Below are 21723 nucleotides of genomic sequence, written 5' to 3'. Positions count from 1 at the left end.
CACGTCCCTCCCCGCCCGCCTGGAGGGCAGTTGGGGAGCGGTCCCCAACGTGGCCTGGGACCAACCTCGCTGGTGACCCGGGTCGCGGGCGCGCGCCCCAGGAGAGTGTGGGGAGGGGAGAGGATTCGGGGACGTAGCTGTGAGGATTCGGTGTGCGTGGGTCTGGAGGGTGTCCCGGACGGGGTCGGGGTCGTGGTCACGGTGGGTCGTTGTGGTGGTGGTGGTGGTGGTGGTGCTGGGGGTGGTGGTGGTGGGGGGGGGTGGTGGCGAAGTCCCCGAAGAGAAAAGGAGCAGCGAGGGAGGGAGGAGCAAAAGCCTACAGCACCCGGTATTCCCAGGCGTTCTCCCATCCAAGTACTAACCAGGCCCGACCCTGCTTAGCTTCCGAGATCAGACGAGATCGGGCGCGTTCAGGGTGGTATGGCCGTAGACGCTAGCCGCCGCCTCCGGGAGCCCCAAGAGCCTGCCGAGGGCCCCGGCGTGCGTCTCCACGCTGCTCTCCTGGCACGGCTGGGAGTCCGGGTGGGGGTTGGCAGCCCGGGGCAAGCGGCCAGAGGCCCCGCGCGCCTGCTCGGGCAGCCGGTCTCGCCCAGGTGGCCGCTGGGTGGCTTTCTTCCAGAGGTTTCCTGCTGCCAGGACGAGGGTCAAGTTTTCTCGGGGGAAAATTTCTCAGTGCTCTCGGGCGCTTGTTCTTCTGGGAATGTTCACTGCTGTGGCCAAGGCGGGGGACGCACAGCTTGGGCCAGGGCAAGCAGCCGCCCTCCTCCGTCGCCTCCTGGAGCCGTATCCTTGGGTGGGTGCGTGGCTCCCAGCGGAGGTCTCGGGGACCCTTCCGGTCCTCTTCGTCCAGAAAGCGACACTGCCCCTCCAGCCCATCAGGAAAACGGCAGCTGCGCCCTTCGCCGACCCGCTCCGCCCTCCTCCACACTCAGGGCCTGGGGCTGCAGGGCTGAATCGTGAGGCTTTCCAGCCCAGGACTTCACCTCTGGCCCCTTTCACACCTGGGATCTTGGGAAGAAGAAACAAAACCAAACACAGCCAAAGCCATCTCCTCCGACCCGGGGCCCCTCCACATCCCTTCCGATCCCGGGTTCCTGCCGGCCTCCCGGGGCGTTTCTCCCAGGCAGGCCTTCGCGGCCACTACACGGGGCTGAGCACTCGAGTCCTCGGGCGTCACGGGGCCCGCGGCCACGCCAAGCACGCACGACTCCCGGGTCTCGTCTGCTCCTGGGTGCCCTGGGCCTCTTCCCTGTGCCGCTGCTGGGTCTTGTGCCCCTGCTTGGCCTCCATCAGACCCGGCCCCGTGCTACGCGGCCACGTGCTACAGGATCGTGCCAGCAGAACTGGCCCTGGCTGAGCTCCGTACCCACCCTCCTGCCATCCCTGGCCCTGCTAGCAAATGGCAGAGATCCTCTGGCCTCCGAGCCCAGACAAAAATCCTGATGCAGATGGCCGAGGGGCCGCAAACCAAGGCTTCGCTTGTTCCCGCTCAGGCCCCAGCCATACCCTCTTGTCCTTCGGCTGCTCGTGTGTGGGGTGGGGGAGAGGAGGGTGCGTCCCCGTGCGTGCGTGCGTGGTCTGGGTGTCTCTGCGTGGTGTGTGTGTGTGTGTGTGTGTGTGTTAGATGCCGTGCCTGGTGTAGGTGGGGAAGAGCAAGCCCTCACGCACAGAGCCCCATCACACACTGGGGCCGGGCCGAGGGGGTCAATCTGCTCGGCCTGATTGCGTTGGGCATACATTGCAGAAGGTGGGTTTTCCAAGGCGGAGCAGAGGGTCCCGGCACCTGAGGTTGTCCACGGGGAGAATGTCTGTTCCACGGGGGCAAGCGGTCCCTTCCGTCGTGCCCAAGCCCATGTGACCCCGAAGGCCAGGTGGCCCCGGTCCTTGAGCTGACTGAGGAGTGCTTTGAGACCCGGAGGGTGGCACAGGCGACTGGGCGCCAGCGGCGGCCCTCCCTCCCTTTGAGCGGGACGGGGAGCTGCCGCTGGCATCCGGAGCTCTGGCGGCCTGCGCCCTCTGTCCCTGTGACCGCAGGCTCTGCCGTGGGAGGCGGGAACCCACGTAGAGGTCGCGCGCTGGCTGCCCTGTCTTGGGTTGAGCGACGGAGCGCGACGTGGAGCAGCACCCGACTGAGGCTCCCTGCTTCTCTGTCCCCTGGCGTCTTGCCCTGGACCCAGTGCACCACCTTGTGGCGAGCCCAGGTGTGGCGCGTCCCGCTGTGGGGCCCGCTGGGGTGCAGGACCCACTTTCTCATGGCTTCCGCACGTCCCTCCCCGCCCGCCTGGAGGGCAGTTGGGGAGCGGTCCCCAACGTGGCCTGGGACCAACCTCGCTGGTGACCCGTGTCGCGGGCGTGCGCCCCAGGAGAGTGTGGGGAGGGGAGAGGATTCGGGGACGTAGCTGTGAGGATTCGGTGTGCGTGGGTCTGGCGGGTGGCCCGGACGGGGTCGGGGTCGTGGTCACGGTGGGTCGTTGTGGTGGTGGTGGTGGTGGTGGTGCTGGGGGTGGTGGTGGTGGTGGGGGGGGTGGTGGCGAAGTCCCCGAAGACAAAAGGAGCAGCGAGGGAGGGAGGAGCAAAAGCCTACAGCACCCGGTATTCCCAGGCGGTCTCCCATCCAAGTACTAACCAGGCCCGACCCTGCTTAGCTTCCGAGATCAGACGAGATCGGGCGCGTTCAGGGTGGTATGGCCGTAGACGCTAGCCGCCGCCTCCGGGAGCCCCAAGAGCCTGCCGAGGGCCCCGGCGTGCGTCTCCACGCTGCTCTCCTGGCACGGCTGGGAGTCCGGGTGGGGGCTGGCAGCCCGGGGCCAGCGGCCAGAGGCCCCGCGCGCCTGCTCGGGCAGCCGGTCTCGCCCAGGTGGCCGCTGGGTGGCTTTCTTCCCGAGGTGTCCTGCTGCCAGGACGAGGGTCAAGTTTTCTCGGGGGAAAATTTCTCAGTGCTCTCGGGCGCTTGTTCTTCTGGGAATGTCCACTGCTGTGGCCAAGGCGGGGGACGCACAGCTCGGGCCAGGGCAAGCAGCCGCCCTCCTCCGTCGCCTCCTGGAGCCGTATCCTTGGGTGGGTGCGTGGCTCCCAGCGGAGGTCTCGGGGACCCTTCCGGTCCTCTTCGTCTGGAAAGCGCCACTGCCCCTCCAGCCCATCAGGAAAACGGCAGCCGCGCCCTTCGCCGACCCGCTCCGCCCTCCTCCACACTCAGGGCCTGGGGCTGCGGGGCTGAATCGTGAGGCTTTCCAGCCCAGGACTTCACCTCTGGCCCCTTTCACACCCGGGATCTTGGGAAGAAGAAACAAAACCAAACACAGCCAAAGCCATCTCCTCCGACCCGGGGCCCCTCCACATCCCTTCCGATCCCGGGTTCCTGCCGGCCTCCCGGGGCGTTTCTCCCAGGCAGGCCTTCGCGGCCACTACACGGGGCTGAGCACTCGAGTCCTCGGGCGTCACGGGGCCCGCGGCCACGCCAAGCACGCACGACTCCCGGGTCTCGTCTGCTCCTGGGTGCCCTGGGCCTCTTCCCTGTGCCGCTGCTGGGTCTTGTGCCCCTGCTTGGCCTCCTTCAGACCCGGCCCCGTGCTACGCGGCCACGTGCTACAGGATCGTGCCAGCAGAACTGGCCCTGGCTGAGCCCCGTACCCACCCTCCTGCCATCCCTGGCCCTGCTAGCAAATGGCAGAGATCCTCTGGCCTCCGAGCCCAGACAAAAATCCTGATGCAGTTGGCCGAGGGGCCGCAAACCAAGGCTTCGCTTGTTCCCGCTCAGGCCCCAGCCATACCCTCTTGTCCTTCGGCTGCTCGTGTGTGGGGTGGGGGAGAGGAGGGTGCGTCCCCGTGCGTGCGTGCGTGGTCTGGGTGTCTCTGCGTGGTGTGTGTGTGTGTGTGTGTGTGTGTTAGATGCTGTGCCTGGTGTAGGTGGGGAAGAGCAAGCCCTCACGCACAGAGCCCCATCACACACTGGGGCCGGGCCGAGGGGGTCAATCTGCTCGGCCTGATTGCGTTGGGCATACATTGCAGAAGGTGGGTTTTCCAAGGCGGAGCAGAGGGTCCCGGCACCTGAGGTTGTCCACGGGGAGAATGTCTGTTCCACGGGGGCAAGCGGTCCCTTCCGTCGTGCCCAAGCCCATGTGACCCCGAAGGCCAGGTGGCCCCGGTCCTTGAGCTGACTGAGGAGTGCTTTGAGACCCGGAGGGTGGCACAGGCGACTGGGCGCCAGCGGCGGCCCTCCCTCCCTTTGAGCGGGACGGGGAGCTGCCGCTGGCATCCGGAGCTCTGGCGGCCTGCGCCCTCTGTCCCTGTGACCGCAGGCTCTGCCGTGGGAGGCGGGATCCCACGTAGAGGTCGCGTGCTGGCTGCCCTGTCTTGGGTTGAGCGACGGAGCGCGACGTGGAGCAGCACCCGACTGAGGCTCCCTGCTTCTCTGTCCCCTGGCGTCTTGCCCTGGACCCAGTGCACCACCTTGTGGCGAGCCCAGGTGTGGCGCGTCCCGCTGTGGGGCCCGCTGGGGTGCAGGACCCACTTTCTCATGGCTTCCGCACGTCCCTCCCCGCCCGCCTGGAGGGCAGTTGGGGAGCGGTCCCCAACGTGGTCTGGGACCAACCTCGCTGGTGACCCGTGTCGCGGGCGCGCGCCCCAGGAGAGTGTGGGGAGGGGAGAGGATTCGGGGACGTAGCTGTGAGGATTCGGTGTGCGTGGGTCTGGCGGGTGGCCCGGACGGGGTCGGGGTCGTGGTCACGGTGGGTCGTTGTGGTGGTGGTGGTGGTGGTGGTGCTGGGTGTGGTGGTGGTGGTGGGGGGGGTGGTGGCGAAGTCCCCGAAGACAAAAGGAGCAGCGAGGGAGGGAGGAGCAAAAGCCTACAGCACCCGGTATTCCCAGGCGGTCTCCCATCCAAGTACTAACCAGGCCCGACCCTGCTTAGCTTCCGAGATCAGACGAGATCGGGCGCGTTCAGGGTGGTATGGCCGTAGACGCTAGCCGCCGCCTCCGGGAGCCCCAAGAGCCTGCCGAGGGCCCCGGCGTGCGTCTCCACGCTGCTCTCCTGGCACGGCTGGGAGTCCGGGTGGGGGCTGGCAGCCCGGGGCCAGCGGCCAGAGGCCCCGCGCGCCTGCTCGGGCAGCCGGTCTCGCCCAGGTGGCCGCTGGGTGGCTTTCTTCCCGAGGTGTCCTGCTGCCAGGACGAGGGTCAAGTTTTCTCGGGGGAAAATTTCTCAGTGCTCTCGGGCGCTTGTTCTTCTGGGAATGTCCACTGCTGTGGCCAAGGCGGGGGACGCACAGCTCGGGCCAGGGCAAGCAGCCGCCCTCCTCCGTCGCCTCCTGGAGCCGTATCCTTGGGTGGGTGCGTGGCTCCCAGCGGAGGTCTCGGGGACCCTTCCGGTCCTCTTCGTCCGGAAAGCGACACTGCCCCTCCAGCCCATCAGGAAAACGGCAGCCGCGCCCTTCGCCGACCCGCTCCGCCCTCCTCCACACTCAGGGCCTGGGGCTGCGGGGCTGAATCGTGAGGCTTTCCAGCCCAGGACTTCACCTCTGGCCCCTTTCACACCCGGGATCTTGGGAAGAAGAAACAAAACCAAACACAGCCAAAGCCATCTCCTCCGACCCGGGGCCCCTCCACATCCCTTCCAATCCCGGGTTCCTGCCGGCCTCCCGGGGCGTTTCTCCCAGGCAGGCCTTCGCGGCCACTACACGGGGCTGAGCACTCGAGTCCTCGGGCGTCACGGGGCCCGCGGCCACGCCAAGCACGCACGACTCCCGGGTCTCGTCTGCTCCTGGGTGCCCTGGGCCTCTTCCCTGTGCCGCTGCTGGGTCTTGTGCCCCTGCTTGGCCTCCTTCAGACCCGGCCCCGTGCTACGCGGCCACGTGCTACAGGATCGTGCCAGCAGAACTGGCCCTGGCTGAGCCCCGTACCCACCCTCCTGCCATCCCTGGCCCTGCTAGCAAATGGCAGAGATCCTCTGGCCTCCGAGCCCAGACAAAAATCCTGATGCAGTTGGCCGAGGGGCCGCAAACCAAGGCTTCGCTTGTTCCCGCTCAGGCCCCAGCCATACCCTCTTGTCCTTCGGCTGCTCGTGTGTGGGGTGGGGGAGAGGAGGGTGCGTCCCCGTGCGTGCGTGCGTGGTCTGGGTGTCTCTGCGTGGTGTGTGTGTGTGTGTGTGTGTGTGTTAGATGCCGTGCCTGGTGTAGGTGGGGAAGAGCAAGCCCTCACGCACAGGGGCCGGGCCGAGGGGGTCAATCTGCTCGGCCTGATTGCGTTGGGCATACATTGCAGAAGGTGGGTTTTCCAAGGCGGAGCAGAGGGTCCCGGCACCTGAGGTTGTCCACGGGGAGAATGTCTGTTCCACGGGGGCAAGCGGTCCCTTCCGTCGTGCCCAAGCCCATGTGACCCCGAAGGCCAGGTGGCCCCGGTCCTTGAGCTGACTGAGGAGTGCTTTGAGACCCGGAGGGTGGCACAGGCGACTGGGCGCCAGCGGCGGCCCTCCCTCCCTTTGAGCGGGACGGGGAGCTGCCGCTGGCATCCGGAGCTCTGGCGGCCTGCGCCCTCTGTCCCTGTGACCGCAGGCTCTGCCGTGGGAGGCGGGATCCCACGTAGAGGTCGCGCGCTGGCTGCCCTGTCTTGGGTTGAGCGACGGAGCGCGACGTGGAGCAGCACCCGACTGAGGCTCCCTGCTTCTCTGTCCCCTGGCGTCTTGCCCTGGACCCAGTGCACCACCTTGTGGCGAGCCCAGGTGTGGCGCGTCCCGCTGTGGGGCCCGCTGGGGTGCAGGACCCACTTTCTCATGGCTTCCGCACGTCCCTCCCCGCCCGCCTGGAGGGCAGTTGGGGAGCGGTCCCCAACGTGGCCTGGGACCAACCTCGCTGGTGACCCGTGTCGCGGGCGCGCGCCCCAGGAGAGTGTGGGGAGGGGAGAGGATTCGGGGACGTAGCTGTGAGGATTCGGTGTGCGTGGGTCTGGCGGGTGGCCCGGACGGGGTCGGGGTCGTGGTCACGGTGGGTCGTTGTGGTGGTGGTGGTGGTGGTGGTGCTGGGGGTGGTGGTGGTGGTGGGGGGGGTGGTGGCGAAGTCCCCGAAGACAAAAGGAGCAGCGAGGGAGGGAGGAGCAAAAGCCTACAGCACCCGGTATTCCCAGGCGGTCTCCCATCCAAGTACTAACCAGGCCCGACCCTGCTTAGCTTCCGAGATCAGACGAGATCGGGCGCGTTCAGGGTGGTATGGCCGTAGACGCTAGCCGCCGCCTCCGGGAGCCCCAAGAGCCTGCCGAGGGCCCCGGCGTGCGTCTCCACGCTGCTCTCCTGGCACGGCTGGGAGTCCGGGTGGGGGCTGGCAGCCCGGGGCCAGCGGCCAGAGGCCCCGCGTGCCTGCTCGGGCAGCCGGTCTCGCCCAGGTGGCCGCTGGGTGGCTTTCTTCCCGAGGTGTCCTGCTGCCAGGACGAGGGTCAAGTTTTCTCGGGGGAAAATTTCTCAGTGCTCTCGGGCGCTTGTTCTTCTGGGAATGTCCACTGCTGTGGCCAAGGCGGGGGACGCACAGCTCGGGCCAGGGCAAGCAGCCGCCCTCCTCCGTCGCCTCCTGGAGCCGTATCCTTGGGTGGGTGCGTGGCTCCCAGCGGAGGTCTCGGGGACCCTTCCGGTCCTCTTCGTCCGGAAAGCGCCACTGCCCCTCCAGCCCATCAGGAAAACGGCAGCCGCGCCCTTCGCCGACCCGCTCCGCCCTCCTCCACACTCAGGGCCTGGGGCTGCGGGGCTGAATCGTGAGGCTTTCCAGCCCAGGACTTCACCTCTGGCCCCTTTCACACCCGGGATCTTGGGAAGAAGAAACAAAACCAAACACAGCCAAAGCCATCTCCTCCGACCCGGGGCCCCTCCACATCCCTTCCAATCCCGGGTTCCTGCCGGCCTCCCGGGGCGTTTCTCCCAGGCAGGCCTTCGCGGCCACTACACGGGGCTGAGCACTCGAGTCCTCGGGCGTCACGGGGCCCGCGGCCACGCCAAGCACGCACGACTCCCGGGTCTCGTCTGCTCCTGGGTGCCCTGGGCCTCTTCCCTGTGCCGCTGCTGGGTCTTGTGCCCCTGCTTGGCCTCCTTCAGACCCGGCCCCGTGCTACGCGGCCACGTGCTACAGGATCGTGCCAGCAGAACTGGCCCTGGCTGAGCCCCGTACCCACCCTCCTGCCATCCCTGGCCCTGCTAGCAAATGGCAGAGATCCTCTGGCCTCCGAGCCCAGACAAAAATCCTGATGCAGTTGGCCGAGGGGCCGCAAACCAAGGCTTCGCTTGTTCCCGCTCAGGCCCCAGCCATACCCTCTTGTCCTTCGGCTGCTCGTGTGTGGGGTGGGGGAGAGGAGGGTGCGTCCCCGTGCGTGCGTGCGTGGTCTGGGTGTCTCTGCGTGGTGTGTGTGTGTGTGTGTGTGTGTGTGTTAGATGCCGTGCCTGGTGTAGGTGGGGAAGAGCAAGCCCTCACGCACAGAGCCCCATCACACACTGGGGCCGGGCCGAGGGGGTCAATCTGCTCGGCCTGATTGCGTTGGGCATACATTGCAGAAGGTGGGTTTTCCAAGGCGGAGCAGAGGGTCCCGGCACCTGAGGTTGTCCACGGGGAGAATGTCTGTTCCACGGGGGCAAGCGGTCCCTTCCGTCGTGCCCAAGCCCATGTGACCCCGAAGGCCAGGTGGCCCCGGTCCTTGAGCTGACTGAGGAGTGCTTTGAGACCCGGAGGGTGGCACAGGCGACTGGGCGCCAGCGGCGGCCCTCCCTCCCTTTCAGCGGGACGGGGAGCTGCCGCTGGCATCCGGAGCTCTGGCGGCCTGCGCCCTCTGTCCCTGTGACCGCAGGCTCTGCCGTGGGAGGCGGGATCCCACGTAGAGGTCGCGCGCTGACTGCCCTGTCTTGGAAGGCAGCTATGCTCACCACTATACCACCAACGCAAACTGCCCTGTCTTGGGTTGAGCGACGGAGCGCGACGTGGAGCAGCACCCGACTGAGGCTCCCTGCTTCTCTGTCCCCTGGCGTCTTGCCCTGGACCCAGTGCACCACCTTGTGGCGAGCCCAGGTGTGGCGCGTCCCGCTGTGGGGCCCGCTGGGGTGCAGGACCCACTTTCTCATGGCTTCCGCACGTCCCTCCCCGCCCGCCTGGAGGGCAGTTGGGGAGCGGTCCCCAACGTGGCCTGGGACCAACCTCGCTGGTGACCCGTGTCGCGGGCGCGCGCCCCAGGAGAGTGTGGGGAGGGGAGAGGATTCGGGGACGTAGCTGTGAGGATTCGGTGTGCGTGGGTCTGGCGGGTGGCCCGGACGGGGTCGGGGTCGTGGTCATGGTGGGTCGTTGTGGTGGTGGTGGTGGTGGTGCTGGGGGTGGTGGTGGTGGTGGGGGGGTGGTGGCGAAGTCCCCGAAGACAAAAGGAGCAGCGAGGGAGGGAGGAGCAAAAGCCTACAGCACCTGGTATTCCCAGGCGGTCTCCCATCCAAGTACTAACCAGGCCCGACCCTGCTTAGCTTCCGAGATCAGACGAGATCGGGCGCGTTCAGGGTGGTATGGCCGTAGACGCTAGCCGCCGCCTCCGGGAGCCCCAAGAGCCTGCCGAGGGCCCCGGCGTGCGTCTCCACGCTGCTCTCCTGGCACGGCTGGGAGTCCGGGTGGGGGCTGGCAGCCCGGGGCCAGCGGCCAGAGGCCCCGCGCGCCTGCTCGGGCAGCCGGTCTCGCCCAGGTGGCCGCTGGGTGGCTTTCTTCCCGAGGTGTCCTGCTGCCAGGACGAGGGTCAAGTTTTCTCGGGGGAAAATTTCTCAGTGCTCTCGGGCGCTTGTTCTTCTGGGAATGTCCACTGCTGTGGCCAATGCGGGGGACGCACAGCTCGGGCCAGGGCAAGCAGCCGCCCTCCTCCATCGCCTCCTGGAGCCGTATCCTTGGGTGGGTGCGTGGCTCCCAGCGGAGGTCTCGGGGACCCTTCCGGTCCTCTTCGTCCGGAAAGCGCCACTGCCCCTCCAGCCCATCAGGAAAACGGCAGCCGCGCCCTTCGCCGACCCGCTCCGCCCTCCTCCACACTCAGGGCCTGGGGCTGCGGGGCTGAATCGTGAGGCTTTCCAGCCCAGGACTTCACCTCTGGCCCCTTTCACACCCGGGATCTTGGGAAGAAGAAACAAAACCAAACACAGCCAAAGCCATCTCCTCCGACCCGGGGCCCCTCCACATCCCTTCCGATCCCGGGTTCCTGCCGGCCTCCCGGGGCGTTTCTCCCAGGCAGGCCTTCGCGGCCACTACACGGGGCTGAGCACTCGAGTCCTCGGGCGTCACGGGGCCCGCGGCCACGCCAAGCACGCACGACTCCCGGGTCTCGTCTGCTCCTGGGTGCCCTGGGCCTCTTCCCTGTGCCGCTGCTGGGTCTTGTGCCCCTGCTTGGCCTCCTTCAGACCCGGCCTCGTGCTACGCGGACACGTGCTACAGGATCGTGCCAGCAGAACTGGCCCTGGCTGAGCCCCGTACCCACCCTCCTGCCATCCCTGGCCCTGCTAGCAAATGGCAGAGATCCTCTGGCCTCCGAGCCCAGACAAAAATCCTGATGCAGTTGGCCGAGGGGCCGCAAACCAAGGCTTCGCTTGTTCCCGCTCAGGCCCCAGCCATACCCTCTTGTCCTTCGGCTGCTCGTGTGTGGGGTGGGGGAGAGGAGGGTGCGTCCCCGTGCGTGCGTGCGTGGTCTGGGTGTCTCTGCGTGGTGTGTGTGTGTGTGTGTGTGTGTGTTAGATGCCGTGCCTGGTGTAGGTGGGGAAGAGCAAGCCCTCACGCACAGAGCCCCATCACACACTGGGGCCGGGCCGAGGGGGTCAATCTGCTCGGCCTGATTGCGTTGGGCATACATTGCAGAAGGTGGGTTTTCCAAGGCGGAGCAGAGGGTCCCGGCACCTGAGGTTGTCCACGGGGAGAATGTCTGTTCCACGGGGGCAAGCGGTCCCTTCCGTCGTGCCCAAGCCCATGTGACCCCGAAGGCCAGGTGGCCCCGGTCCTTGAGCTGACTGAGGAGTGCTTTGAGACCCGGAGGGTGGCACAGGCGACTGGGCGCCAGCGGCGGCCCTCCCTCCCTTTGAGCGGGACGGGGAGCTGCCGCTGGCATCCGGAGCTCTGGCGGCCTGCGCCCTCTGTCCCTGTGACCGCAGGCTCTGCCGTGGGAGGCGGGATCCCACGTAGAGGTCGCGCGCTGGCTGCCCTGTCTTGGGTTGAGCGACGGAGCGCGACGTGGAGCAGCACCCGACTGAGGCTCCCTGCTTCTCTGTCCCCTGGCGTCTTGCCCTGGACCCAGTGCACCACCTTGTGGCGAGCCCAGGTGTGGCGCGTCCCGCTGTGGGGCCCGCTGGGGTGCAGGACCCACTTTCTCATGGCTTCCGCACGTCCCTCCCCGCCCGCCTGGAGGGCAGTTGGGGAGCGGTCCCCAACGTGGCCTGGGACCAACCTCGCTGGTGACCCGTGTCGCGGGCGCGCGCCCCAGGAGAGTGTGGGGAGGGGAGAGGATTCGGGGACGTAGCTGTGAGGATTCGGTGTGCGTGGGTCTGGCGGGTGGCCCGGACGGGGTCGGGGTCGTGGTCACGGTGGGTCGTTGTGGTGGTGGTGGTGGTGGTGGTGCTGGGGGTGGTGGTGGTGGTGTGGGGGGGTGGTGGCGAAGTCCCCGAAGACAAAAGGAGCAGCGAGGGAGGGAGGAGCAAAAGCCTACAGCACCCGGTATTCCCAGGCGGTCTCCCATCCAAGTACTAACCAGGCCCGACCCTGCTTAGCTTCCGAGATCAGACGAGATCGGGCGCGTTCAGGGTGGTATGGCCGTAGACGCTAGCCGCCGCCTCCGGGAGCCCCAAGAGCCTGCCGAGGGCCCCGGCGTGCGTCTCCACGCTGCTCTCCTGGCACGGCTGGGAGTCCGGGTGGGGGCTGGCAGCCCGGGGCCAGCGGCCAGAGGCCCCGCGCGCCTGCTCGGGCAGCCGGTCTCGCCCAGGTGGCCGCTGGGTGGCTTTCTTCCCGAGGTGTCCTGCTGCCAGGACGAGGGTCAAGTTTTCTCGGGGGAAAATTTCTCAGTGCTCTCGGGCGCTTGTTCTTCTGGGAATGTCCACTGCTGTGGCCAAGGCGGGGGACGCACAGCTCGGGCCAGGGCAAGCAGCCGCCCTCCTCCGTCGCCTCCTGGAGCCGTATCCTTGGGTGGGTGCGTGGCTCCCAGCGGAGGTCTCGGGGACCCTTCCGGTCCTCTTCGTCCGGAAAGCACCACTGCCCCTCCATCCCATCAGGAAAACGGCAGCCGCGCCCTTCGCCGACCCGCTCCGCCCTCCTCCACACTCAGGGCCTGGGGCTGCGGGGCTGAATCGTGAGGCTTTCCAGCCCAGGACTTCACCTCTGGCCCCTTTCACACCCGGGATCTTGGGAAGAAGAAACAAAACCAAACACAGCCAAAGCCATCTCCTCCGACCCGGGGCCCCTCCACATCCCTTCCGATCCCGGGTTCCTGCCGGCCTCCCGGGGCGTTTCTCCCAGGCAGGCCTTCGCGGCCACTACACGGGGCTGAGCACTCGAGTCCTCAGGCGTCACGGGGCCCGCGGCCACACCAAGCACGCACGACTCCCGGGTCTCGTCTGCTCCTGGGTGCCCTGGGCCTCTTCCCTGTGCCGCTGCTGGGTCTTGTGCCCCTGCTTGGCCTCCTTCAGACCCGGCCCCGTGCTACGCGGCCACGTGCTACAGGATCGTGCCAGCAGAACTGGCCCTGGCTGAGTCCCGTACCCACCCTCCTGCCATCCCTGGCCCTGCTAGCAAATGGCAGAGATCCTCTGGCCTCCGAGCCCAGACAAAAATCCTGATGCAGTTGGCCGAGGGGCCGCAAACCAAGGCTTCGCTTGTTCCCGCTCAGGCCCCAGCCATACCCTCTTGTCCTTCGGCTGCTCGTGTGTGGGGTGGGGGAGAGGAGGGTGCGTCCCCGTGCGTGCGTGCGTGGTCTGGGTGTCTCTGCGTGGTGTGTGTGTGTGTGTGTGTGTGTGTTAGATGCCGTGCCTGGTGTAGGTGGGGAAGAGCAAGCCCTCACGCACAGAGTCCCATCACACACTGGGGCCGGGCCGAGGGGGTCAATCTGCTCGGCCTGATTGCGTTGGGCATACATTGCAGAAGGTGGGTTTTCCAAGGCGGAGCAGAGGGTCCCGGCACCTGAGGTTGTCCACGGGGAGAATGTCTGTTCCACGGGGGCAAGCGGTCCCTTCCGTCGTGCCCAAGCCCATGTGACCCCGAAGGCCAGGTGGCCCCGGTCCTTGAGCTGACTGAGGAGTGCTTTGAGACCCGGAGGGTGGCACAGGCGACTGGGCGCCAGCGGCGGCCCTCCCTCCCTTTGAGCGGGACGGGGAGCTGCCGCTGGCATCCGGAGCTCTGGCGGCCTGCGCCCTCTGTCCCTGTGACCGCAGGCTCTGCCGTGGGAGGCGGGATCCCACGTAGAGGTCGCGCGCTGGCTGCCCTGTCTTGGGTTGAGCGACGGAGCGCGACGTGGAGCAGCACCCGACTGAGGCTCCCTGCTTCTCTGTCCCCTGGCGTCTTGCCCTGGACCCAGTGCACCACCTTGTGGCGAGCCCAGGTGTGGCGCGTCCCGCTGTGGGGCCCGCTGGGGTGCAGGACCCACTTTCTCATGGCTTCCGCACGTCCCTCCCCGCCCGCCTGGAGGGCAGTTGGGGAGCGGTCCCCAACGTGGCCTGGGACCAACCTCGCTGGTGACCCGTGTCGCGGGCGCGCGCCCCAGGAGAGTGTGGGGAGGGGAGAGGATTCGGGGACGTAGCTGTGAGGATTCGGTGTGCGTGGGTCTGGCGGGTGGCCCGGACGGGGTCGGGGTCGTGGTCACGGTGGGTCGTTGTGGTGGTGGTGGTGGTGGTGGTGCTGGGGGTGGTGGTGGTGGTGGGGGGGGTGGTGGCGAAGTCCCCGAAGACAAAAGGAGCAGCGAGGGAGGGAGGAGCAAAAGCCTACAGCACCCGGTATTCCCAGGCGGTCTCCCATCCAAGTACTAACCAGGCCCGACCCTGCTTAGCTTCCGAGATCAGACGAGATCGGGCGCGTTCAGGGTGGTATGGCCGTAGACGCTAGCCGCCGCCTCCGGGAGCCCCAAGAGCCTGCCGAGGGCCCCGGCGTGCGTCTCCACGCTGCTCTCCTGGCACGGCTGGGAGTCCGGGTGGGGGCTGGCAGCCCGGGGCCAGCGGCCAGAGGCCCCGCGCGCCTGCTCGGGCAGCCGGTCTCGCCCAGGTGGCCGCTGGGTGGCTTTCTTCCCGAGGTGTCCTGCTGCCAGGACGAGGGTCAAGTTTTCTCGGGGGAAAATTTCTCAGTGCTCTCGGGCGCTTGTTCTTCTGGGAATGTCCACTGCTGTGGCCAAGGCGGGGGACGCACAGCTCGGGCCAGGGCAAGCAGCCGCCCTCCTCCGTCGCCTCCTGGAGCCGTATCCTTGGGTGGGTGCGTGGCTCCCAGCGGAGGTCTCGGGGACCCTTCCGGTCCTCTTCGTCCGGAAAGCGCCACTGCCCCTCCAGCCCATCAGGAAAACGGCAGCCGCGCCCTTCGCCGACCCGCTCCGCCCTCCTCCACACTCAGGGCCTGGGGCTGCGGGGCTGAATCGTGAGGCTTTCCAGCCCAGGACTTCACCTCTGGCCCCTTTCACACCCGGGATCTTGGGAAGAAGAAACAAAACCAAACACAGCCAAAGCCATCTCCTCCGACCCGGGGCCCCTCCACATCCCTTCCGATCCCGGGTTCCTGCCGGCCTCCCGGGGCGTTTCTCCCAGGCAGGCCTTCGCGGCCACTACACGGGGCTGAGCACTCGAGTCCTCGGGCGTCACGGGGCCCGCGGCCACGCCAAGCACGCACGACTCCCGGGTCTCGTCTGCTCCTGGGTGCCCTGGGCCTCTTCCCTGTGCCGCTGCTGGGTCTTGTGCCCCTGCTTGGCCTCCTTCAGACCCGGCCCCGTGCTACGCGGCCACGTGCTACAGGATCGTGCCAGCAGAACTGGCCCTGGCTGAGTCCCGTACCCACCCTCCTGCCATCCCTGGCCCTGCTAGCAAATGGCAGAGATCCTCTGGCCTCCGAGCCCAGACAAAAATCCTGATGCAGTTGGCCGAGGGGCCGCAAACCAAGGCTTCGCTTGTTCCCGCTCAGGCCCCAGCCATACCCTCTTGTCCTTCGGCTGCTCGTGTGTGGGGTGGGGGAGAGGAGGGTGCGTCCCCGTGCGTGCGTGCGTGGTCTGGGTGTCTCTGCGTGGTGTGTGTGTGTGTGTGTGTGTGTGTTAGATGCCGTGCCTAGTGTAGGTGGGGAAGAGCAAGCCCTCACGCACAGAGTCCCATCACACACTGGGGCCGGGCCGAGGGGGTCAATCTGCTCGGCCTGATTGCGTTGGGCATACATTGCAGAAGGTGGGTTTTCCAAGGCGGAGCAGAGGGTCCCGGCACCTGAGGTTGTCCACGGGGAGAATGTCTGTTCCACGGGGGCAAGCGGTCCCTTCCGTCGTGCCCAAGCCCATGTGACCCCGAAGGCCAGGTGGCCCCGGTCCTTGAGCTGACTGAGGAGTGCTTTGAGACCCGGAGGGTGGCACAGGCGACTGGGCGCCAGCGGCGGCCCTCCCTCCCTTTGAGCGGGACGGGGAGCTGCCGCTGGCATCCGGAGCTCTGGCGGCCTGCGCCCTCTGTCCCTGTGACCGCAGGCTCTGCCGTGGGAGGCGGGATCCCACGTAGAGGTCGCGCGCTGGCTGCCCTGTCTTGGGTTGAGCGACGGAGGGCGACGTGGAGCAGCACCCGACTGAGGCTCCCTGCTTCTCTGTCCCCTGGCGTCTTGCCCTGGACCCAGTGCACCACCTTGTGGCGAGCCCAGGTGTGGCGCGTCCCGCTGTGGGGCCCGCTGGGGTGCAGGACCCACTTTCTCATGGCTTCCGCACGTCCCTCCCCGCCCGCCTGGAGGGCAGTTGGGGAGCGGTCCCCAACGTGGCCTGGGACCAACCTCGCTGGTGACCCGTGTCGCGGGCGCGCGCCCCAGGAGAGTGTGGGGAGGGGAGAGGATTCGGGGACGTAGCTGTGAGGATTCGGTGTGCGTGGGTCTGGCGGGTGGCCCGGACGGGGTCGGGGTCGTGGTCACGGTGGGTCGTTGTGGTGGTGGTGGTGGTGGTGGTGCTGGGGGTGGTGGTGGTGGTGGGGGGCGTGGTGGCGAAGTCCCCGAAGACAAAAGGAGCAGCGAGGGAGGGAGGAGCAAAAGCCTACAGCACCCGGTATTCCCAGGCGGTCTCCCATCCAAGTACTAACCAGGCCCGACCCTGCTTAGCTTCCGAGATCAGACGAGATCGGGCGCGTTCAGGGTGGTATGGCCGTAGACGCTAGCCGCCGCCTCCGGGAGCCCCAAGAGCCTGCCGAGGGCCCCGGCGTGCGTCTCCACGCTGCTCTCCTGGCACGGCTGGGAGTCCGGGTGGGGGCTGGCAGCCCGGGGCCAGCGGCCAGAGGCCCCGCGCGCCTGCTCGGGCAGCCGGTCTCGCCCAGGTGGCCGCTGGGTGGCTTTCTTCCCGAGGTGTCCTGCTGCCAGGACGAGGGTCAAGTTTTCTCGGGGGAAAATTTCTCAGTGCTCTCGGGCGCTTGTTCTTCTGGGAATGTCCACTGCTGTGGCCAAGGCGGGGGACGCACAGCTCGGGCCAGGGCAAGCAGCCGCCCTCCTCCGTCGCCTCCTGGAGCCGTATCCTTGGGTGGGTGCGTGGCTCCCAGCGGAGGTCTCGGGGACCCTTCCGGTCCTCTTCGTCCGGAAAGCGCCACTGCCCCTCCAGCCCATCAGGAAAACGGCAGCCGCGCCCTTCGCCGACCCGCTCCGCCCTCCTCCACACTCAGGGCCTGGGGCTGCGGGGCTGAATCGTGAGGCTTTCCAGCCCAGGACTTCACCTCTGGCCCCTTTCACACCCGGGATCTTGGGAAGAAGAAACAAAACCAAACACAGCCAAAGCCATCTCCTCCGACCCGGGGCCCCTCCACATCCCTTCCGATCCCGGGTTCCTGCCGGCCTCCCGGGGCGTTTCTCCCAGGCAGGCCTTCGCGGCCACTACACGGGGCTGAGCACTCGAGTCCTCGGGCGTCACGGGGCCCGCGGCCACGCCAAGCACGCACGACTCCCGGGTCTCGTCTGCTCCTGGGTGCCCTGGGCCTCTTCCCTGTGCCGCTGCTGGGTCTTGTGCCCCTGCTTGGCCTCCTTCAGACCCGGCCCCGTGCTACGCGGCCACGTGCTACAGGATCGTGCCAGCAGAACTGGCCCTGGCTGAGCCCCGTACCCACCCTCCTGCCATCCCTGGCCCTGCTAGCAAATGGCAGAGATCCTCTGGCCTCCGAGCCCAGACAAAAATCCTGATGCAGTTGGCCGAGGGGCCGCAAACCAAGGCTTCGCTTGTTCCCGCTCAGGCCCCAGCCATACCCTCTTGTCCTTCGGCTGCTCGTGTGTGGGGTGGGGGAGAGGAGGGTGCGTCCCCGTGCGTGCGTGCGTGGTCTGGGTGTCTCTGCGTGGTGTGTGTGTGTGTGTGTGTGTGTGTTAGATGCCGTGCCTGGTGTAGGTGGGGAAGAGCAAGCCCTCACGCACAGAGCCCCATCACACACTGGGGCCGGGCCGAGGGGGTCAATCTGCTCGGCCTGATTGCGTTGGGCATACATTGCAGAAGGTGGGTTTTCCAAGGCGGAGCAGAGGGTCCCGGCACCTGAGGTTGTCCACGGGGAGAATGTCTGTTCCACGGGGGCAAGCGGTCCCTTCCGTCGTGCCCAAGCCCATGTGACCCCGAAGGCCAGGTGGCCCCGGTCCTTGAGCTGACTGAGGAGTGCTTTGAGACCCGGAGGGTGGCACAGGCGACTGGGCGCCAGCGGCGGCCCTCCCTCCCTTTGAGCGGGACAGGGAGCTGCCGCTGGCATCCGGAGCTCTGGCGGCCTGCGCCCTCTGTCCCTGTGACCGCAGGCTCTGCCGTGGGAGGCGGGATCCCACGTAGAGGTCGCGCGCTGGCTGCCCTGTCTTGGGTTGAGCGACGGAGCGCGACGTGGAGCAGCACCCGACTGAGGCTCCCTGCTTCTCTGTCCCCTGGCGTCTTGCCCTGGACCCAGTGCACCACCTTGTGGCGAGCCCAGGTGTGGCGCGTCCCGCTGTGGGGCCCGCTGGGGTGCAGGACCCACTTTCTCATGGCTTCCGCACGTCCCTCCCCGCCCGCCTGGAGGGCAGTTGGGGAGCGGTCCCCAACGTGGCCTGGGACCAAACTCGCTGGTGACCCGTGTCGCGGGCGCGCGCCCCAGGAGAGTGTGGGGAGGGGAGAGGATTCGGGGACGTAGCTGTGAGGATTCGGTGTGCGTGGGTCTGGCGGGTGGCCCGGACGGGGTCGGGGTCGTGGTCACGGTGGGTCGTTGTGGTGGTGGTGGTGGTGGTGGTGCTGGGGGTGGTGGTGGTGGTGGGGTGGGTGGTGGCGAAGTCCCCGAAGACAAAAGGAGCAGCGAGGGAGGGAGGAGCAAAAGCCTACAGCACCCGGTATTCCCAGGCGGTCTCCCATCCAAGTACTAACCAGGCCCGACCCTGCTTAGCTTCCGAGATCAGACGAGATCGGGCGCGTTCAGGGTGGTATGGCCGTAGACGCTAGCCGCCGCCTCCGGGAGCCCCAAGAGCCTGCCGAGGGCCCCGGCGTGCGTCTCCACGCTGCTCTCCTGGCACGGCTGGGAGTCCGGGTGGGGGCTGGCAGCCCGGGGCCAGCGGCCAGAGGCCCCGCGCGCCTGCTCGGGCAGCCGGTCTCGCCCAGGTGGCCGCTGGGTGGCTTTCTTCCAGAGGTGTCCTGCTGCCAGGACGAGGGTCAAGTTTTCTCGGGGGAAAATTTCTCAGTGCTCTCGGGCGCTTGTTCTTCTGGGAATGTTCACTGCTGTGGCCAAGGCGGGGGACGCACAGCTCGGGCCAGGGCAAGCAGCCGCCCTCCTCCGTCGCCTCCTGGAGCCGTATCCTTGGGTGGGTGCGTGGCTCCCAGCGGAGGTCTCGGGGACCCTTCCGGTCCTCTTCGTCCGGAAAGCGACACTGCCCCTCCAGCAAATCAGGAAAACGGCAGCCGCGCCCTTCGCCGACCCGCTCCGCCTTCCTCCACACTCAGGGCCTGGGGCTGCGGGGCTGAATCGTGAGGCTTTCCAGCCCAGGACTTCACCTCTGGCCCCTTTCACACCTGGGATCTTGGGAAGAAGAAACAAAACCAAACACAGCCAAAGACATCTCCTCCGACCCGGGGCCCCTCCACATCCCTTCCGATCCGGGTTCCTGCCGGCCTCCCGCGGCGTTTCTCCCAGGCAGGCCTTCGCGGCCACTACACGGGGCTGAGCACTCGAGTCCTCGGGCGTCACGGGGCCCGCGGCCACGCCAAGCACGCACGACTCCCGGGTCTCGTCTGCTCCTGGGTGCCCTGGGCCTCTTCCCTGTGCCGGTGCTGGGTCTTGTGCCCCTGCTTGGCCTCCATCAGACCCGGCCCCGTGCTACGCGGCCACGTGCTACAGGATCGTGCCAGCAGAACTGGCCCTCGCTGAGCCCCGTACCCACCCTCCTGCCATCCCTGGCCCTGCTAGCAAATGGCAGAGATCCTCTGGCCTCCGAGCCCAGACAAAAATCCTGATGCAGATGGCCGAGGGGCCGCAAACCAAGGCTTCGCTTGTTCCCGCTCAGGCCCCAGCCATACCCTCTTGTCCTTTGGCTGCTCGTGTGTGGGGTGGGGGAGCGGAGGGTGCGTCCCCGTGCGTGCGTGCGTGGTCTGGGTGTCTCTGTGTGGTGTGTGTGTGTGTGTGTGTGTGTGTGTGTGTGTGTGTTAGATGCCGTGCCTGGTGTAGGTGGGGAAGAGCAAGCCCTCACGCACAGAGCCCCATCACACACTGGGGCCGGGCCGAGGGGGTCAATCTGCTCGGCCTGATTGCGTTGGGCATACATTGCAGAAGGTGGGTTTTCCAAGGCGGAGCAGAGGGTCCCGGCACCTGAGGTTGTCCACGGGGAGAATGTCTGTTCCACGGGGGCAAGCGGTCCCTTCCGTCGTGCCCAAGCCCATGTGACCCCGAAGGCCAGGTGGCCCCGGTCCTTGAGCTGACTGAGGAGTGCTTTGAGACCCGGAGGGTGGCACAGGCGACTGGGCACCAGCGGCGGCCCTCCCTCCCTTTGAGCGGGATGGGGAGCTGCCGCTGGCATCCGGAGCTCTGGCGGCCTGCGCCCTCTGTCCCTGTGACCGCAGGCTCTGCCGTGGGAGGCGGGATCCCACGTAGAGGTCGCGCGCTGGCTGCCCTGTCTTGGGTTGAGCGACGGAGCTCGACGTGGAGCAGCACCCGACTGAGGCTCCCTGCTTCTCTGTCCCCTGGCGTCTTGCCCTGGACCCAGTGCACCACCTTGTGGCGAGCCCAGGTGTGGCGCGTCCCGCTGTGGGGCCCGCTGGGGTGCAGGACCCACTTTCTCATGGCTTCCGCACGTCCCTCCCCGCCCGCCTGGAGGGCAGTTGGGGAGCGGTCCCCAACGTGGCCTGGGACCAACCTCGCTGGTGACCCGTGTCGCGGGCGCGCGCCCCAGGAGAGTGTGGGGAGGGGAGAGGATTCGGGGACGTAGCTGTGAGGATTCGGTGTGCGTGGGTCTGGCGGGTGGCCCGGACGGGGTCGGGGTCGTGGTCACGGTGGGTCGTTGTGGTGGTGGTGGTGGTGGTGCTGGGGGTGGTGGTGGTGGTGGGGGGGGTGGTGGCGAAGTCCCCGAAGACAAAAGGAGCAGCGAGGGAGGGAGGAGCAAAAGCCTACAGCACCCGGTATTCCCAGGCGGTCTCCCATCCAAGTACTAACCAGGCCCGACCCTGCTTAGCTTCCGAGATCAGACGAGATCGGGCGCGTTCAGGGTGGTATGGCCGTAGACGCTAGCCGCCGCCTCCGGGAGCCCCAAGAGCCTGCCGAGGGCCCCGGCGTGCGTCTCCACGCTGCTCTCCTGGCACGGCTGGGAGTCCGGGTGGGGGCTGGCAGCCCGGGGCCAGCGGCCAGAGGCCCCGCGCGCCTGCTCGGGCAGCCGGTCTCGCCCAGGTGGCCGCTGGGTGGCTTTCTTCCCGAGGTGTCCTGCTGCCAGGACGAGGGTCAAGTTTTCTCGGGGGAAAATTTCTCAGTGCTCTCGGGCGCTTGTTCTTCTGGGAATGTCCACTGCTGTGGCCAAGGCGGGGGACGCACAGCTCGGGCCAGGGCAAGCAGCCGCCCTCCTCCGTCGCCTCCTGGAGCCGTATCCTTGGGTGGGTGCGTGGCTCCCAGCGGAGGTTTCGGGGACCCTTCCGGTCCTCTTCGTCCGGAAAGCGCCACTGCCCCTCCAGCCCATCAGGAAAACGGCAGCCGCGCCCTTCGCCGACCCGCTCCGCCCTCCTCCACACTCAGGGCCTGGGGCTGCGGGGCTGAATCGTGAGGCTTTCCAGCCCAGGACTTCACCTCTGGCCCCTTTCACACCCGGGATCTTGGGAAGAAGAAACAAAACCAAACACAGCCAAAGCCATCTCCTCCGACCCGGGGCCCCTCCACATCCCTTCCGATCCCGGGTTCCTGCCGGCCTCCCGGGGCGTTTCTCCCAGGCAGGCCTTCGCGGCCACTACACGGGGCTGAGCACTCGAGTCCTCGGGCGTCACGGGGCCCGCGGCCACGCCAAGCACGCACGACTCCCGGGTCTCGTCTGCTCCTGGGTGCCCTGGGCCTCTTCCCTGTGCCGCTGCTGGGTCTTGTGCCCCTGCTTGGCCTCCTTCAGACCCGGCCCCGTG

General features: G+C 67.6%; 10 non-coding genes across 10 annotated transcripts; all 10 read right to left on the bottom strand.

The window, feature by feature from the left end:
• Positions 1-313: 313 nt before the first annotated feature.
• LOC141412828 (5S ribosomal RNA) lies at positions 314-432 on the bottom strand. The gene has a single exon (XR_012437670.1). It is a non-coding gene; the product is annotated as a 5S ribosomal RNA (ribosomal RNA).
• A 2145-nt stretch (positions 433-2577) lies between these two features.
• LOC141412258 (5S ribosomal RNA) lies at positions 2578-2696 on the bottom strand. Its single transcript, XR_012437097.1, has one exon. It is a non-coding gene; the product is annotated as a 5S ribosomal RNA (ribosomal RNA).
• A 2145-nt stretch (positions 2697-4841) lies between these two features.
• LOC141412257 (5S ribosomal RNA) lies at positions 4842-4960 on the bottom strand. Its single transcript, XR_012437096.1, has one exon. It is a non-coding gene; the product is annotated as a 5S ribosomal RNA (ribosomal RNA).
• A 2128-nt stretch (positions 4961-7088) lies between these two features.
• Positions 7089-7207, bottom strand: LOC141412256 (5S ribosomal RNA). Its single transcript, XR_012437095.1, has one exon. It is a non-coding gene; the product is annotated as a 5S ribosomal RNA (ribosomal RNA).
• Positions 7208-9401: 2194 nt separating this feature from the next.
• LOC141413346 (5S ribosomal RNA) lies at positions 9402-9520 on the bottom strand. The gene has a single exon (XR_012438138.1). It is a non-coding gene; the product is annotated as a 5S ribosomal RNA (ribosomal RNA).
• A 2146-nt stretch (positions 9521-11666) lies between these two features.
• Positions 11667-11785, bottom strand: LOC141412255 (5S ribosomal RNA). Its single transcript, XR_012437094.1, has one exon. It is a non-coding gene; the product is annotated as a 5S ribosomal RNA (ribosomal RNA).
• Positions 11786-13930: 2145 nt separating this feature from the next.
• Positions 13931-14049, bottom strand: LOC141412254 (5S ribosomal RNA). Its single transcript, XR_012437093.1, has one exon. It is a non-coding gene; the product is annotated as a 5S ribosomal RNA (ribosomal RNA).
• Positions 14050-16194: 2145 nt separating this feature from the next.
• Positions 16195-16313, bottom strand: LOC141412253 (5S ribosomal RNA). Its single transcript, XR_012437092.1, has one exon. It is a non-coding gene; the product is annotated as a 5S ribosomal RNA (ribosomal RNA).
• A 2145-nt stretch (positions 16314-18458) lies between these two features.
• Positions 18459-18577, bottom strand: LOC141412252 (5S ribosomal RNA). Its single transcript, XR_012437091.1, has one exon. It is a non-coding gene; the product is annotated as a 5S ribosomal RNA (ribosomal RNA).
• Positions 18578-20730: 2153 nt separating this feature from the next.
• On the bottom strand, positions 20731-20849 carry LOC141412251 (5S ribosomal RNA). The gene has a single exon (XR_012437090.1). It is a non-coding gene; the product is annotated as a 5S ribosomal RNA (ribosomal RNA).
• Positions 20850-21723: the final 874 nt, after the last annotated feature.

This window comes from Castor canadensis, chromosome 10 (genome assembly GCF_047511655.1).
Source record: "Castor canadensis chromosome 10, mCasCan1.hap1v2, whole genome shotgun sequence".
In the NCBI taxonomy this organism is placed as follows: Eukaryota; Metazoa; Chordata; class Mammalia; order Rodentia; family Castoridae; genus Castor; species Castor canadensis.
Note: the sequence above shows the minus strand (reverse complement) of the source record. Positions and strands in the feature narration are given on the sequence as shown.